The sequence below is a fragment of the Periplaneta americana genome, chromosome 1, assembly GCF_040183065.1.
Source record: "Periplaneta americana isolate PAMFEO1 chromosome 1, P.americana_PAMFEO1_priV1, whole genome shotgun sequence".
Classification (NCBI taxonomy): Eukaryota; Metazoa; Arthropoda; class Insecta; order Blattodea; family Blattidae; genus Periplaneta; species Periplaneta americana.
In genome coordinates this window covers 165,642,688-165,655,928 of record NC_091117.1, presented here as the reverse complement: position 1 = coordinate 165,655,928, position 13,241 = coordinate 165,642,688, and the positions used below count along the sequence as shown (strand labels likewise).

General features: G+C 35.1%; 1 protein-coding gene across 2 annotated transcripts in view; it reads left to right on the top strand.

The window, feature by feature from the left end:
- Positions 1-333: 333 nt before the first annotated feature.
- Positions 334-13,241, top strand: part of LOC138703321 (organic cation transporter protein-like) — a 46,740-nt gene continuing 33,832 nt past the window's right edge. The window contains exon 1 of one of the 2 annotated variants that reach the window (XM_069831115.1): positions 334-669. The gene's annotated coding sequence lies outside the window, so the exon portion shown is untranslated. The remainder of the gene's footprint in view (positions 670-13,241) is intronic. The other variant, XM_069831113.1, reaches the window with a different exon arrangement.

The window sequence follows — 13,241 nt, the reverse complement described above, 5'->3', positions numbered from 1 at the left end:
GTTAATAAGACAAGAATATAGCGTTAGTCGAATAAGAATCGAGAGCCAAAGGGAAATATAAGATAAATCCTGTCCACAGCTGCTCTATCTACCATAAATCTTAGAAGACGTGTCAGGACCGAACCCCTGTTCTCTTAAGTAAAAATCTTTCAGGTGAATAAGATACTGCTGGAACTTCGAGTTTTGAACCCCGATCTTCGTGAATATTAACCTAAACATCAATATAGTACATATAACTAGCCCAGCCAATAAGTGAATGATAGCAAGTGGTATAGAGATGTTGTGAGTGACAGAATGAGTGAGTGAGTGAGGAGAAACAATAAATTGGGCTGAATGAGTGCGCGAGTAGCCTTGGACAACGTGGCAAGCAAGCAGGCGGTACCGGCCAAACAGCTTAGCCTCGCCATGAGGTTGTGACAGTGCTGCGGTGTGCAGTAGCTGTGTAACAGCTGTGATGTGGCGAGCGAATGGCAGTATGAATTAAGTTCGATCTTCTTCATTGTTTATATGCCGCGTGTGTACCTACGAGTATGTGTGTATGTGTATTAAGCGGCCGTATCCTGATGTAACTACTGTCCTACTTTCCAGTGAGAATTGCACGAACTTATAGATTCTGGCTGGACGGGATTTAAACAGATAAAATACGCTTATGAATTAGAAAGCAACAAAGTAAGTAAAGAATTCAATTTCAGAAGAGTGTCACATTTTTCTCTACCATGCCAATACACATTAATTACTTATTAATCAATTTATTACTTTGTGACTTAATTTCTCGCTGACGAAAATGATTGCGATGCTACAAAAATCTAATTCAACAATTTCACAGAAATGTACGTATGTTCTTAGTAGGCCTACCTCTGATATCGTTAAAGGAGGCTCTGTAGTATTTCAATCAGATGAAAGTTTCCCATCAAACAGGATCGGGTTCGATTTTCTGGCAAGTTCTATGGGCTTTGTCAAGGGCAATGAAGCTATAAGATGTATTTTATCGGAGCACTTCAGTTCCCATGCCATTCTGGTTCCACTATTGCTACATTATTGGTGCAAAATGATCTCTGTTTACAAACCTCTCAAGTTAAAAATTCTGGTCAAATAAAACAATACGAGGATTCACTCGCGCGTAGGTTCGATTCCAGTATGGGCTGATTACTTGGTTGAGATTTTTTCCGAGGTTTGCCTTAACTGTAAAGTGAATGCCAGATAATCCTGTGGCGAATCCTCGGTCTCATCTCGCCAAATACCATCTCGCTATCACCAATTCCATTGACACTAAATAAACTAGTAGTTGTACAGCGTCACTAAACAACCAACTAAAAATAAATAACTTAAGTAATTAAGTTAACAATTTAGATATAGCTACATTGCTCAAAAAAAGTCTAAGGGACAATTACATTATTTGCTTCAGTTTATTATTCATAGCAATGAAATGGATATTATCTTATCTAAGAAATAAATTACCTTTACTAACAAACAAATCAAGTAAATTTAAATTATTTAATTTTTAGTAGGTTATTTAGCGACGCTGTATCAAGTACTAGGTTATTTAGCATCGATGGGATTGATGATAGCGAGATGGTATTTGGCGAGATGAGGCCGAGAATTTGCCATAGATTACCTGACATTTATCTTACGGTTGGGGAAAACCTCAGAAAAAACCCAACCAGGTAATCAGTCCAAGCCGGAATAGAAAGCACGCCCGAGCGCAACTCTGGATCGGCAGGCAAGCGCCTCAGCTGACTGACAAGAAAAGCTCACCAAGTGATAATGGATTTCACAATGATTTTTCCCTTATATGTTCCATTTTAAATAAGAAACATCCCTATAAATTTCTACATCCGGAGAAAGTCTGGTTTTCGAGATATTATTTTTTTTTTTTAATTCTTCAATCCATAGCTATAACAGCTAAAGGGTGGTTCACAATAAATCGGGAACGGAAACGAGAACGAGAACAGAAATAATGTTAAAATAAATGTATTTAAATGTGAGCATTCACAATTAACTATTTTGCACGCTCACATTTAAATACATTTATTTTAACAATATTTCCGTTCTCGCTCTCGTTGTCGTTTCCGTTCCCGGTTTACTGTGAAGCAGCCTTAATGCAAACAGTGTTATGTGCTAGACATATCAGGCAATAAATCTCATCTAGCTGCATACCGTACTGTCAAAATCTCCTTAAATAATATAATTGAAAATTACATACCAGATACATAATATTCATGAAACTGACTATAGAATAGTGTATGAAGAAATGATAGGGAAATGTAAGCATATTTGAAATTACCCACTGTACTGATGACAGCAGTGGAAATCGTTGTAAAAATGCTCAAAACACAGTGGAATTTTGCATCACAAATATTTCAGAAAAATAAATTTCTCACAGTCAGTTTTAGATTAGTTCTTACATCAACGTGAAAACAGAATTCTACAAGAGTGATGAATTTATCAGGTTTTTTTTTGTCAAGGTACCAGGCTTTATTCCAGTCATATTTCAACATATTTACATATCTAGGAGATGTGAACCGATTGTGTGTTAAGATCTGCAATTTTATCACTGTAGCTCCCTGATTTTTTTAAATATTGAATGGATTGAAGAATTAAAAAAAAACTCATTCTCGAAAACTAGGCTTTCACCGGATGTAGAAATTTATAGGGAGATTTCTAATTTCAAATGGAGCGTATGGGGAAAAATCATCGTAAAATTCCATTATCACTTGGTGAGCTTTCCTTGTGAGCTACACAGGTGGCTAATTTAGATATAAAATAAATTTGTTTTGGCAAACCGTCTGTCCGTCTGAATTTATCTTATCTAAAACTTATTGTATTGGAGTTAATTCATCATGGAATATGCGCATGTAGGTCGGATATTTTTACTGGAAAAAAGTCCAAGTGTAGTTACGTTAGCTGACTGTTTCTTGTCGAAAGAGACCGGGTTCAGTTTCCGAACAAATGTCCCTCCCTAGTGATATCAAAAATGAAACTCAAAACATAAGATTATTTAGGGCAAAATTAAAGAAGTACCTAATTTCTCACGCCTTCTATTCTGCAGGTGAATTCATCACGTTCAACAACACTTAATGAAATTGATACTAAAACTGTGTTTTGTACTAGTAGACTATATTGTAAACCTCTTCTATATACATTTCAACTAGACTGTGACTATAAATTATATTTCAACTAGACTGTGACTATAAATTATGGGTGCTATTCATAGACATTTCGCAGCACGCGCTACGAGAGTACTAAGCTAGCCCCGGCTATCCACTGGTTACTAGTACTTACTTACTGGCTTTTAAGGAACCCGTAGGTTCATTGCCGCCCTCACATAAGCCCGCCATTGGTCCCTATCCTGAGCAAGATTAATCCAGTCTCTACCATCATCTCCTACCTCCCTCAAATCCATTTTAATATTATCTTCCCATCTACGTCTCGGCCTCCCCAAAGGTCTTTTTCCCTCCGGCCTCCCTACTAACACTCTATATGCATTTCTGGATTCGCCCATACGTGCTACATGTCCTGCCCATCTCAAACGTCTGGATTTTATGTTCCTAATTATGTCAGGTGAAGTATACAATGCGTGCAGCTCTACGTTGTGTAACTTTCTCCATTCACCTGTAGCTTCATCCCTCTTACACCCAAATATTTTCCTAAGAACCTTATTCTCAAACATCCTTAATCTCTGTTCCTCTCTCAAAGTGAGAGTCCAAGTTTCACAACCATAAAGAACAACCGGTAATATAACTGTTTTATAAATTCCGAGGCTTACTGTTAGGTTTCGTAACAAGCTGTTTTTTACGGTGATGGGTTGTTAGCCCTTCGCCCAACCCCCAACTGGTTACTAGTACAGAATTCAAATCATATCCTATCGCTAACACTGGTTTATTAATACGAAAAACGCTGATCATCCACCGGAAGCCCGCGCTAAAAATGTCTATGAATACGGCCCTAAGACTTTATAGTAGTATTAAGTTTTTGACTTGTTCCATATTCTGGCTGTGAAACAATGTATGAATACCATGGAATGTTAATAAATACAATTCAATACAATATAATAGAGAGGGCTGGTTTAGGGACTAATGGTGTTGTCTATTCGAAATCTACACAGCGAACTTTAGTGTAGTCAGCCGGTGTGGGTTGAGAATGCGCCTAGCTCGAGGGTTAGCACAATAGATCTTCTAGGTCCCAGCTCTGTTCGTAATGCTCGAAATTAAAATTCAATTCCTGGATAGAAATGTGATTTAAGCAGTAGGCAAAGCAGCTGTAGGGAATATATCCTCCTATTCACTGCGCAATTTTAATTTCACCATTTTCTATTGTCGATTTATTATGTTATCCAAAGTAAATACAAGTACCATTTGAACGCTTTCGGGAAAGATATAATAAAATCATAATTTCTTCGGAATCCGCTATTCTTTCTTAGTTTTCTCCTTAATAAATAAATCGCGTAAAATAGTAGAATTTTTTTATCATAAAAAGTTTAGTTCTAAGCAACAATTGTTCACTACAGCCTTTGGCTCTAATCGTAAATTTCAATCTACAATTCATTATTTAACGCCATTTCTCAAGTAGGTATAGAAGCTACTCAGAAAACGATGAAGTAACATTATTAATTTATTTTCTTTTGCAGATGATATTGTACTAACATTTAATGGGGAAAATTGGGATAACACTTATTTAAATGCTAGCAATGGAATTAATGTAGTGAAAAATTAGCTCGACTCTAATCTCCTGTTCTTAAATACTAATAAAAATACCTATATTCAATTTTCTTTAACAACCTCCACCTATGAATAATTATCACTTAGTAATACATAATATTTACTGTAATGAATTAACAAATAATTATTGTAACTGCCCACATCTATCACCTTCCACACAAGTCAAATATTTAAGAATTATTATAGATCAGCATTTTCGTTGAGATAAACAAATGATTTTATGTGTGCAAGTATAAGAAAGACAATTTATAAATTCATAATACTTCGAAATTTTATCACTAAGGAGGCATTGAGAATAATATTTTTAGCTTTAGTACAATCATTAATGCAATATGGTATAATAAATTGAGGTGGAGTAGCATCATCTGTACTTAATCCATTAATTTTATTACACAGAAGATCAATAAATATTTGTCTAACCAAAAATATGGGTTACCCAACAAATTTAGTTTATACAGATTTTAAAGTATTAACTATTGAAGAAATTTATAAATATAGTTTACTACTTTACTACCACAGAAATCAAATAAAACATAAATGTAATCGACATGTAGACAAAAGTCTACTTTCCCATTAATTGAGCCTAAATTTCTTACAAGTGCAGCTCTTAAACATGGTGCTAGTTTCGGCCCAAGACTTTATAACAAAATTACAAACCATTTTCCAAATTTGAAATAATTTAAAATTAAAGCTTTTAAAAAATAAATTTATAAAAGTATTCATGATACATAATATTAACAAATGTGTGTATTTTTTTACCCTTTATTTCTGTCGAGTATATTCATGTTTTTACTGAATATCACTGGCTTCTGTCCTATTTTCAATTTATATTAAATGTGTTTTTTCTCTCTTTTTCTCTTTCTTCTTCTTCTTCTTCTTCTTCTTCTTCTTTTTTTTTTTTTGCTCTTGTGTGTTATTTATCGGTTTGAATTAATTTACTTACTGTATTTAGTAAACTGTCTTTGTAAATTTTATGTGATATTATTGTCTAAGGCCACACCGTACACGAGCCTGGCTCTTACGGTAGTGGCTAGAAACATTTTTGTTTCATATATTTTAATTTGTACTCACTAGCTAGCTAGCTAGTTAAATAAATTAATTAAATAACTGTATGACAATAATGATACAAAACCGGAATTACAACATATAAAACGGAAGTAATGTGAGGAAACATGATCCTCAATTTTTATTCACCACAGGTCTCACAGGGACCTTTCAAGAATCGAACCTCAACCAATCATCCTCGTTCAGATAAAGTCAGTTGACTAATAGCCTATGCGATTGATTATAAAATACTATGGATTATAGCATAATCTAAATTTGGTGAAGCTAAATTTTTTATGATAATTGCATTCAGTAAATTTCAACGTGTGCAGTTCTGTATTTATTCCGGACGCCACGAGTTTGCCTTATTTCTTGTTGGTATAATTCACATTATGTAACCTGAAGGTCATTTTTCACCATGAAATATAGTCGGCTTGAAATTAATGGCCGTGACTAACCTATTTCCAGTGTTACCAACAGTACTGTACTTAATAATTTTGCACCATATATCTGATTAGGATGGGTTTCCCTTTCAACGTGGTAAATAGGATGACTGGTTACTTTGTTTGCAATGTCGAGTATTTAACAACAAATTCACTGGCTCGTCTATACTGGTGACTATTTTCTCGTACTTATATGTTGGAGATTATTTACTGACTACCGACAGAAGGCAGAGGACCAAAGAGTTTATGAATTGACACACTTCCACTCTTCCCTATCAAAGATCTCCATAATCATTACCGTGGTGACAACGTACTAATAAGGGTTGAAAACGGAGCAGAGGAGTGCATAGAAGTAGAATTCTGTTTTTGTACTTATTTAATTTTTTACTTAGTTTTTATAACAAAAGAATAATTTACATCTAGTTGCATATTCCACAATTATCTCTGTATTAAAACATGGGCTTTTCATCCCGTGGGCTTGTGTTCGATCCCCGATGTTAGCTGCCATAAATAGGCCTACTAGTGGTGAAAATATTTTAAGGCCGAAGAGACTCGAAAAATCTAAATTCGCCAACATAATTATTTTAGTTGGCTATTTAACAACGCTGTAACAACTACGACGTTATTTAGCGTCGATGGAATGGGTGATAATACTAACGAAATGAACCCGAGAATTCGCCATAGATTACTTCTTGGTATTTGCTTTACAATTGAATCAGTTTTTTGAGAAACCCCTTATGTCAAACTTTAACAAAATTGAGTTTATAGCTAAATTAACGGCTTGGTTAGAAAAGCCAACGCACTATGGTAGGAACGATCATGATTTTAAAATCAAATGTAGGAAACAGAAAACGGATGTAGGTAAATTCTCATTTTTAAATAGAACTATAAATGATTGGAATGACCTACCTGCAGCGGTCTTTGAGGGCTGTCCTTCCTTAAGAAGATTCAAGAATAACTTAAAAAGTTGTGTATAAAGTGCAAATTAAAATTAAGGTGACATTTAACATTTTAATTTTTTAAGGTGACATGTATTTATTTAGCCTGACGAGTTACTTCCTTGGTTCGAATTGTAAACTATTTAAAAATAGCGTGTAAGAGGGCCTTAGACTAGAAATGTTTAGTTTAAATGTAGTTCTGTTTATAAGTATGCATAAGGGTGTAATTATTTGACTTATTTGAACTGTTGTATCAGTGAAGCGAGGTGAGTCAGTGAAGTTACGGTTTTACAGTGAAGTGAATAGTTCCGATCAGTGATAATTTATAGCGTCAATGAAATGTGTCCTATAGTGTCAGTGAAATGTGTGCTAAAGTGTCAGTGAAATGCGTCATAGTGTCACTACAGTGAGTGAGATGAGAGATTAGGTATTTTATCTATGTGTTATTATTATTATTATTATTATGTTAAATTGTATTGTGTATTCTTATTGTATTGTGTATAAAATTGTATGTGTATTGTAAAATTGTATTGTGTATTGTAAATTTTATTGTGTATTGTTTATCATTTTATTGTGTATTGTTTATATTGTATATACCACTGCCACCGGGTGCTTGCCCACTTGCAGTGTAAAATACATACACACATACATACATACATACATACATACATACATACATACATACATACATACATACATACATACATACATACATACATACATACATACATACATACATACATACATACATACATAATTCTTGTTCTATAGGGATACATTTACAATTTCGTATAGTACCACAAGTCAAAGGATATTACTGTTGTGACATGTGCGCTTAAAAATTGGGTTTCGTGGAGAAGGCCCGTAAGTCAGTGACAAGGCTGACACAGAATGAACAAAACCATAGCCTAAGCTGTTGTGTTTGGTAAATTAATTATTTTGTGTCTGAATTTTGGATTTGTTAGAATAATGTTGTCTTTTGTGTAATGTATTACATTGTATTAGATTATTTCATGCAGAACTGTATTATATTCTTAGTAACATTTCGTACAGGTTAGAGTAAAATTTGTTCACATGGAGTAAAAATTATGAAGTCAGCTTATAGAAACTGGATTAGAGAATCAAATTCGTATTATTTTTGAACCAAATTTTCAATTATTTCGTGAAATAAAAAGATTTGTTATTAAATCTTAACCAGATTTTGAGAAACCCCATAAGTCAAACATTTTCAAACATGAATATTGAATCACATTCTATTTAAAAAATATTCCTTTGCATACAGAAATGCACGATATGTTTTTAACAAATATTCCAATAATTCTTAATTCATGCATTTCTTTTAAACGTTTTTTTTTTTTTGTATTTCCCCAAAACTTTGTATTACGTGACTTAAGAGGTTTTAAAAAAATTGCTTCAATCATGGAAAACCTCGGAAAAAACAGAAACAGGCAATCAACCGAATCACCCTGTACACACACACATATAATATATAGGCATAGACTATATATACACACATACACACATACACTTCATTTCTTAACACTTCAATACCAAATCGATTACACGATATTCACAGAATTCTCCAAGGGTGTGAATCTCATGACATCTATTTTTTATAACATTTTCGCCATTACACAATATATTACGGGGGATAAAATGTAAAGCCTCTACATCTGAAAGCAGTAACTAGATTACGATTATAATAGTCGGAAGAAGACGCACTGAATTTTTCGAACCCAACCGAGATAGTTTGGTCAAAAGGCAAACACGGTGACCACTAGATCACTGGGTATGAACTTTTATCTCCTTTCAGGGGGTACTAATATTACAATCTGAACATGCTTAGAACAATTTAAATCTTTCAAGGAAGTATTTTTTCGATTGATGAACTGCAGTTCCTTTCTTCCTTCAAAATTATGTGGTAAGAGTGTAAACAAACTGTGCCAATTGTACATGGGAATTAATTAACGAGTCAAAAGAATCATCACCGCTTTCAATTGCCCCTATCCCGGACATCCCGCTGTAATCCTATAGATAACACAACTCGGCCTTCCCTGTAATCAATACGTGGGTAAACCTTCGCAGTCACACGCTTTATAGGTCAACTTCTTTTCTAAAAGTATAACATTTACAACGATTGTCGAAATAATGACATCAATGTCTACCAAGGTCATACCTACTTCACGAAACTACGAGTTATCCGCAGCAGGCAGGAATCGAACCGTATCAAAAAGTTACTTTAACCATATTTCGAACTTACGAATGACAACAGACCGAAAACGCCTCTTCCTTTTTCGAAGTAAAGATTTTCTTTCCTGTCATTAATTAAAATTCATACAAAACATTTAAAATAACTCCAAAAAACAAAACAACTAATTTAGCCCAAAAAAGTTCACTTAATGTTTTATGTCATATTATGGAGATATGGCGTTATGCTGGTTGCTGGTATGTGTTAGTCTAATGACAATTTGAAACAAAATTCAAAATTCAAATAGGTGAGAGTTCATATATACTCGATAGATAATTTTCCTGCTTTCAATATTACATTATTATTACTTACTTACTTAATTACAAATGGCTTTTAAGGAACCCGAAGGTTCATTGCCGCCCTCACACAAGCCCGCCAGCGGTCCCTATCCTGTGCAAGATTAATCCAGTCTCTATCATCATACCCCACCTCCCTCAAATCCATTTTAATATTATCCTCCCATCCACGTCTCGGCCTCCCTAAAGGTCTTTTTCCCTCCGGTCTCCCAACTAACACTCTATATGCATTTCTGGATTCGCCCATACGTGCTACATGCCCTGCCCATCTCAAAAGTCTGGATTTAATGTTCCTAATTATGTCAGGTGAAGAATACAAAGCGTGCAGTTCTGTGTTGTGTAATTTTCTCCATTCTCCTGTAACTTCATCCCGCTTAGCCCCAAATATTTTCCTAAGCACCTTATTCTCAAACACCCTTAACCTATGTTCCTCTCTCAGAGTGAGAGTCCAAGTTTCACAACCATACAGTACAACCGGTAATATAACTGTTTTATAAATTCTAACTTTCAGATTTTTCGACAGCAGACTGGATGATAAAAGCTTCTCAACCGAATAATAACACGCATTTCCCATATTTATTCTGCGTTTAATTTCCTCCCGAGTGTCATTTATATTTGTTATTGTTGCTCCAAGATATTTGAATTTTTCCACCTCTTCGGAGGATAAATCTCCAATTTTTATTTTTCCATTTCGTACAATATTCTGGTCACGAGACATAATCATATACTTCGTCTTTTCGGGATTTACTTCCAAACCGATCGCTTTACTTGCTTCAAGTAAAATTTCCGTGTTTTCCCTAATCGTTTGTGTATTTTCTCCTAACATATTCACGTCATCCGCATAGACAAGAAGCTGATGTAACCCGTTCAAATTATTATTATTATTATTATTATTATTATTATTATTATTATTATTATTATTATTATTATCATCATCATCATCATCATCATCATCATAGTAAATATTTGACAATCGTTCCAGCTCAAATAATGGTTTTCAAGGTATTATAATGAAATAAAATGCGCCTCTTTTATTTTCAAATCCTTAATCGAAAACTAGCCAGCAGCTGTGCTATGAATTTCTCTTACACCGGTCATGCTGTGAATGCTAGATAAGATCAAAGTCTGGGATAACAATAAGGTAACACAAGACAACAGAAGACAGGTGAACTCATCCAGTCACTAGGAAAAAGAATTAGGTTTCCTGCTGGATGTAGCAGTTAGTAAGAGCAAGAAGTTCCTTTATTTGTCATGATGTAAATTGTAATGATGTATCTCAGTTTACTATATACAGTAGCGAGTGTTTATGTATCTCATATACTTAATTTCTCAGGCCAAGTGAAAAGTAGTATTGCAAGGATCTTTCCATGTGTCAAAGTTCTTAGTTTTCTAAAGTATACAATCTAGCTAGAAATTCAGAAAAAGTTATAACGTAAAAAGCAAAGGCGAAGGGGTTGACATTTTTTACACAGGAAATCTTGACTGTCAGTGCGGTCCTTTGGCGACTATGTTGTTAACCACATGACAAAAGCCTGTAGCCCTGGTGCGGACAATATACCTGTAAGTGCCGGTTAGAGGTAAGGAAATAAAACATCTCGTAAGCTGACATTGGGCCTCGGACTCATTTCGCCATAATTTCTTCACATGCCATTATCATCATTACCATAGCCTGGGTTAAGTTTGCGATACGACGTGTTGTATTCGTATTGAACGCGACCGTTCGGCGACACACATCTTCACAAAACAGGAGTGGTAAGCAGTACTGTCATGGAGACCATACGGGGCCATTCATCGTATGGGAACCTACAATTTTTTTAATTAATCGTATGGGGAAAAGAAAATTTTGTCTGTTTGGAACCATACGGCATATGAGTGCCTAAGTTTTGTACGCGGAGATCTGTATAGATCTTAGATCATCTCTTGCTGTTCCTAATGTATTTTGTTTGATGTTCATAAACAAAAATTGTCCACCTCTACAGCACTGGAATCCAGAATATTATATAAAATAATGGTTAAAAACAAGAAGTACTGCAATTATACACTCCAAGATTCATCGAGACAAGTGTGCATCTACGGTGGTGCTACATGGTGTATTCTTTAAATCAAACTTCTTGTACGGTTAACATGTGAAGCAAAACAATCTCTTTACTTCATCTTTAATATTAAAAAAATTATTAAAGGACAGTTGGAGAGATAGAGAGAAGAGAGTAAAATATATTTCAAGGGAGAAAACAAGGGGTGGGACGTATGGTCAAGAAAAAAATACCATGACAGCACTGGCGGTAAGCATAATAGGTAAGCCACAAGCTACGGTATAAGCCTTCGAGTTCCTTCTTCGTAAGAAAAAAGCAAAGTTTCCTTTCTTTTTAGAAATAAGTATTTGATTCGCTTAGAAAGCACAATGAGATTTTAAACCGAAGAAAGAATCGATTTTGTGTTCCCGTGAATGTAGGGAGTACATAAGCCAACAATGGTGTATGCAACAAAAAAGATGATGCTTTAACAACACAGTCGAGTTCGATTTCCGTCTAGATTACAAATACTGTAGATCAGGGCTGCACAAACAGCGCTCAACGAGCGCGCGCGCTCCTTCGGAGCGGGAGAGTGGTGTTTACGGCTAGCCGAAACGGAGAGGAAAATACGTCAGAATGACATAGACCAGAATGACATAGACTTACTATAGGTAGAGGAGAGGGAAACAACCGCTCAGCTATCTAGTGTAGTTCAGTGTGTAGGCCTATTCTCAGTAACTATTTCACGTTGCTTACCTACTGCTACAGTACAGTATGAAGGAATCTAAAAGACGGAACATAGCATTTAACGATTTACAGCTCGAACTTATTGGTCTTCGATGTGACCTAAGGGCTAAAGATCGTTTGAATAATACTACTAGCCTGGTTGAATTTTACAAGACTAAACATTAGCAATAATATCCACGACTACACAGGCTGGCTGTGAAAGTGATTGCTATGTTTGGCTCAACATTTATATTTGTGAGCAACTGTTTTCTATAATCAACTTTAATAAAGGCAGATATCAAACATCTGTAACTGATGTTTCATTATGATCAGTAGGCTACTGTTCTTTTCAGCTGCCAACAGCATAAAACCTCGCTTTGATGTACTGATAAATAAAAATATAACAAAATGATATTGTACATTTAAGTAGCTATAGAATTTCTATTATTTCTGTAAAATAAATATTTCTTTATTAATTAATAGGCTAATAGTCCAAGATAGTTTTGCAAACACTGAACGGGAATTCATTTCATAAGCAGTCGTAATAGTACTTCTTTTGTGTACATTTTGTATAAGATCCACCCCTTCTTCCAGTCCACCCTTATACAGAGCACAGCTAATATCTGCATTCCGCTCGTGAGCTGTGAGGCGGCTCGGAGAGCGCAAATCTTGTGCAGGCCTGCTGTAGATATTTGTCCGCAGTCAATACGATGTCGTGTTGTTGTTTTCGGTAGAAGCACGTTGATATGCTGACTCCACGTTACGAGAGTCCTACAGTCAACACTGTCTACTGTTAAACCAAGTAAGCCCAGACAC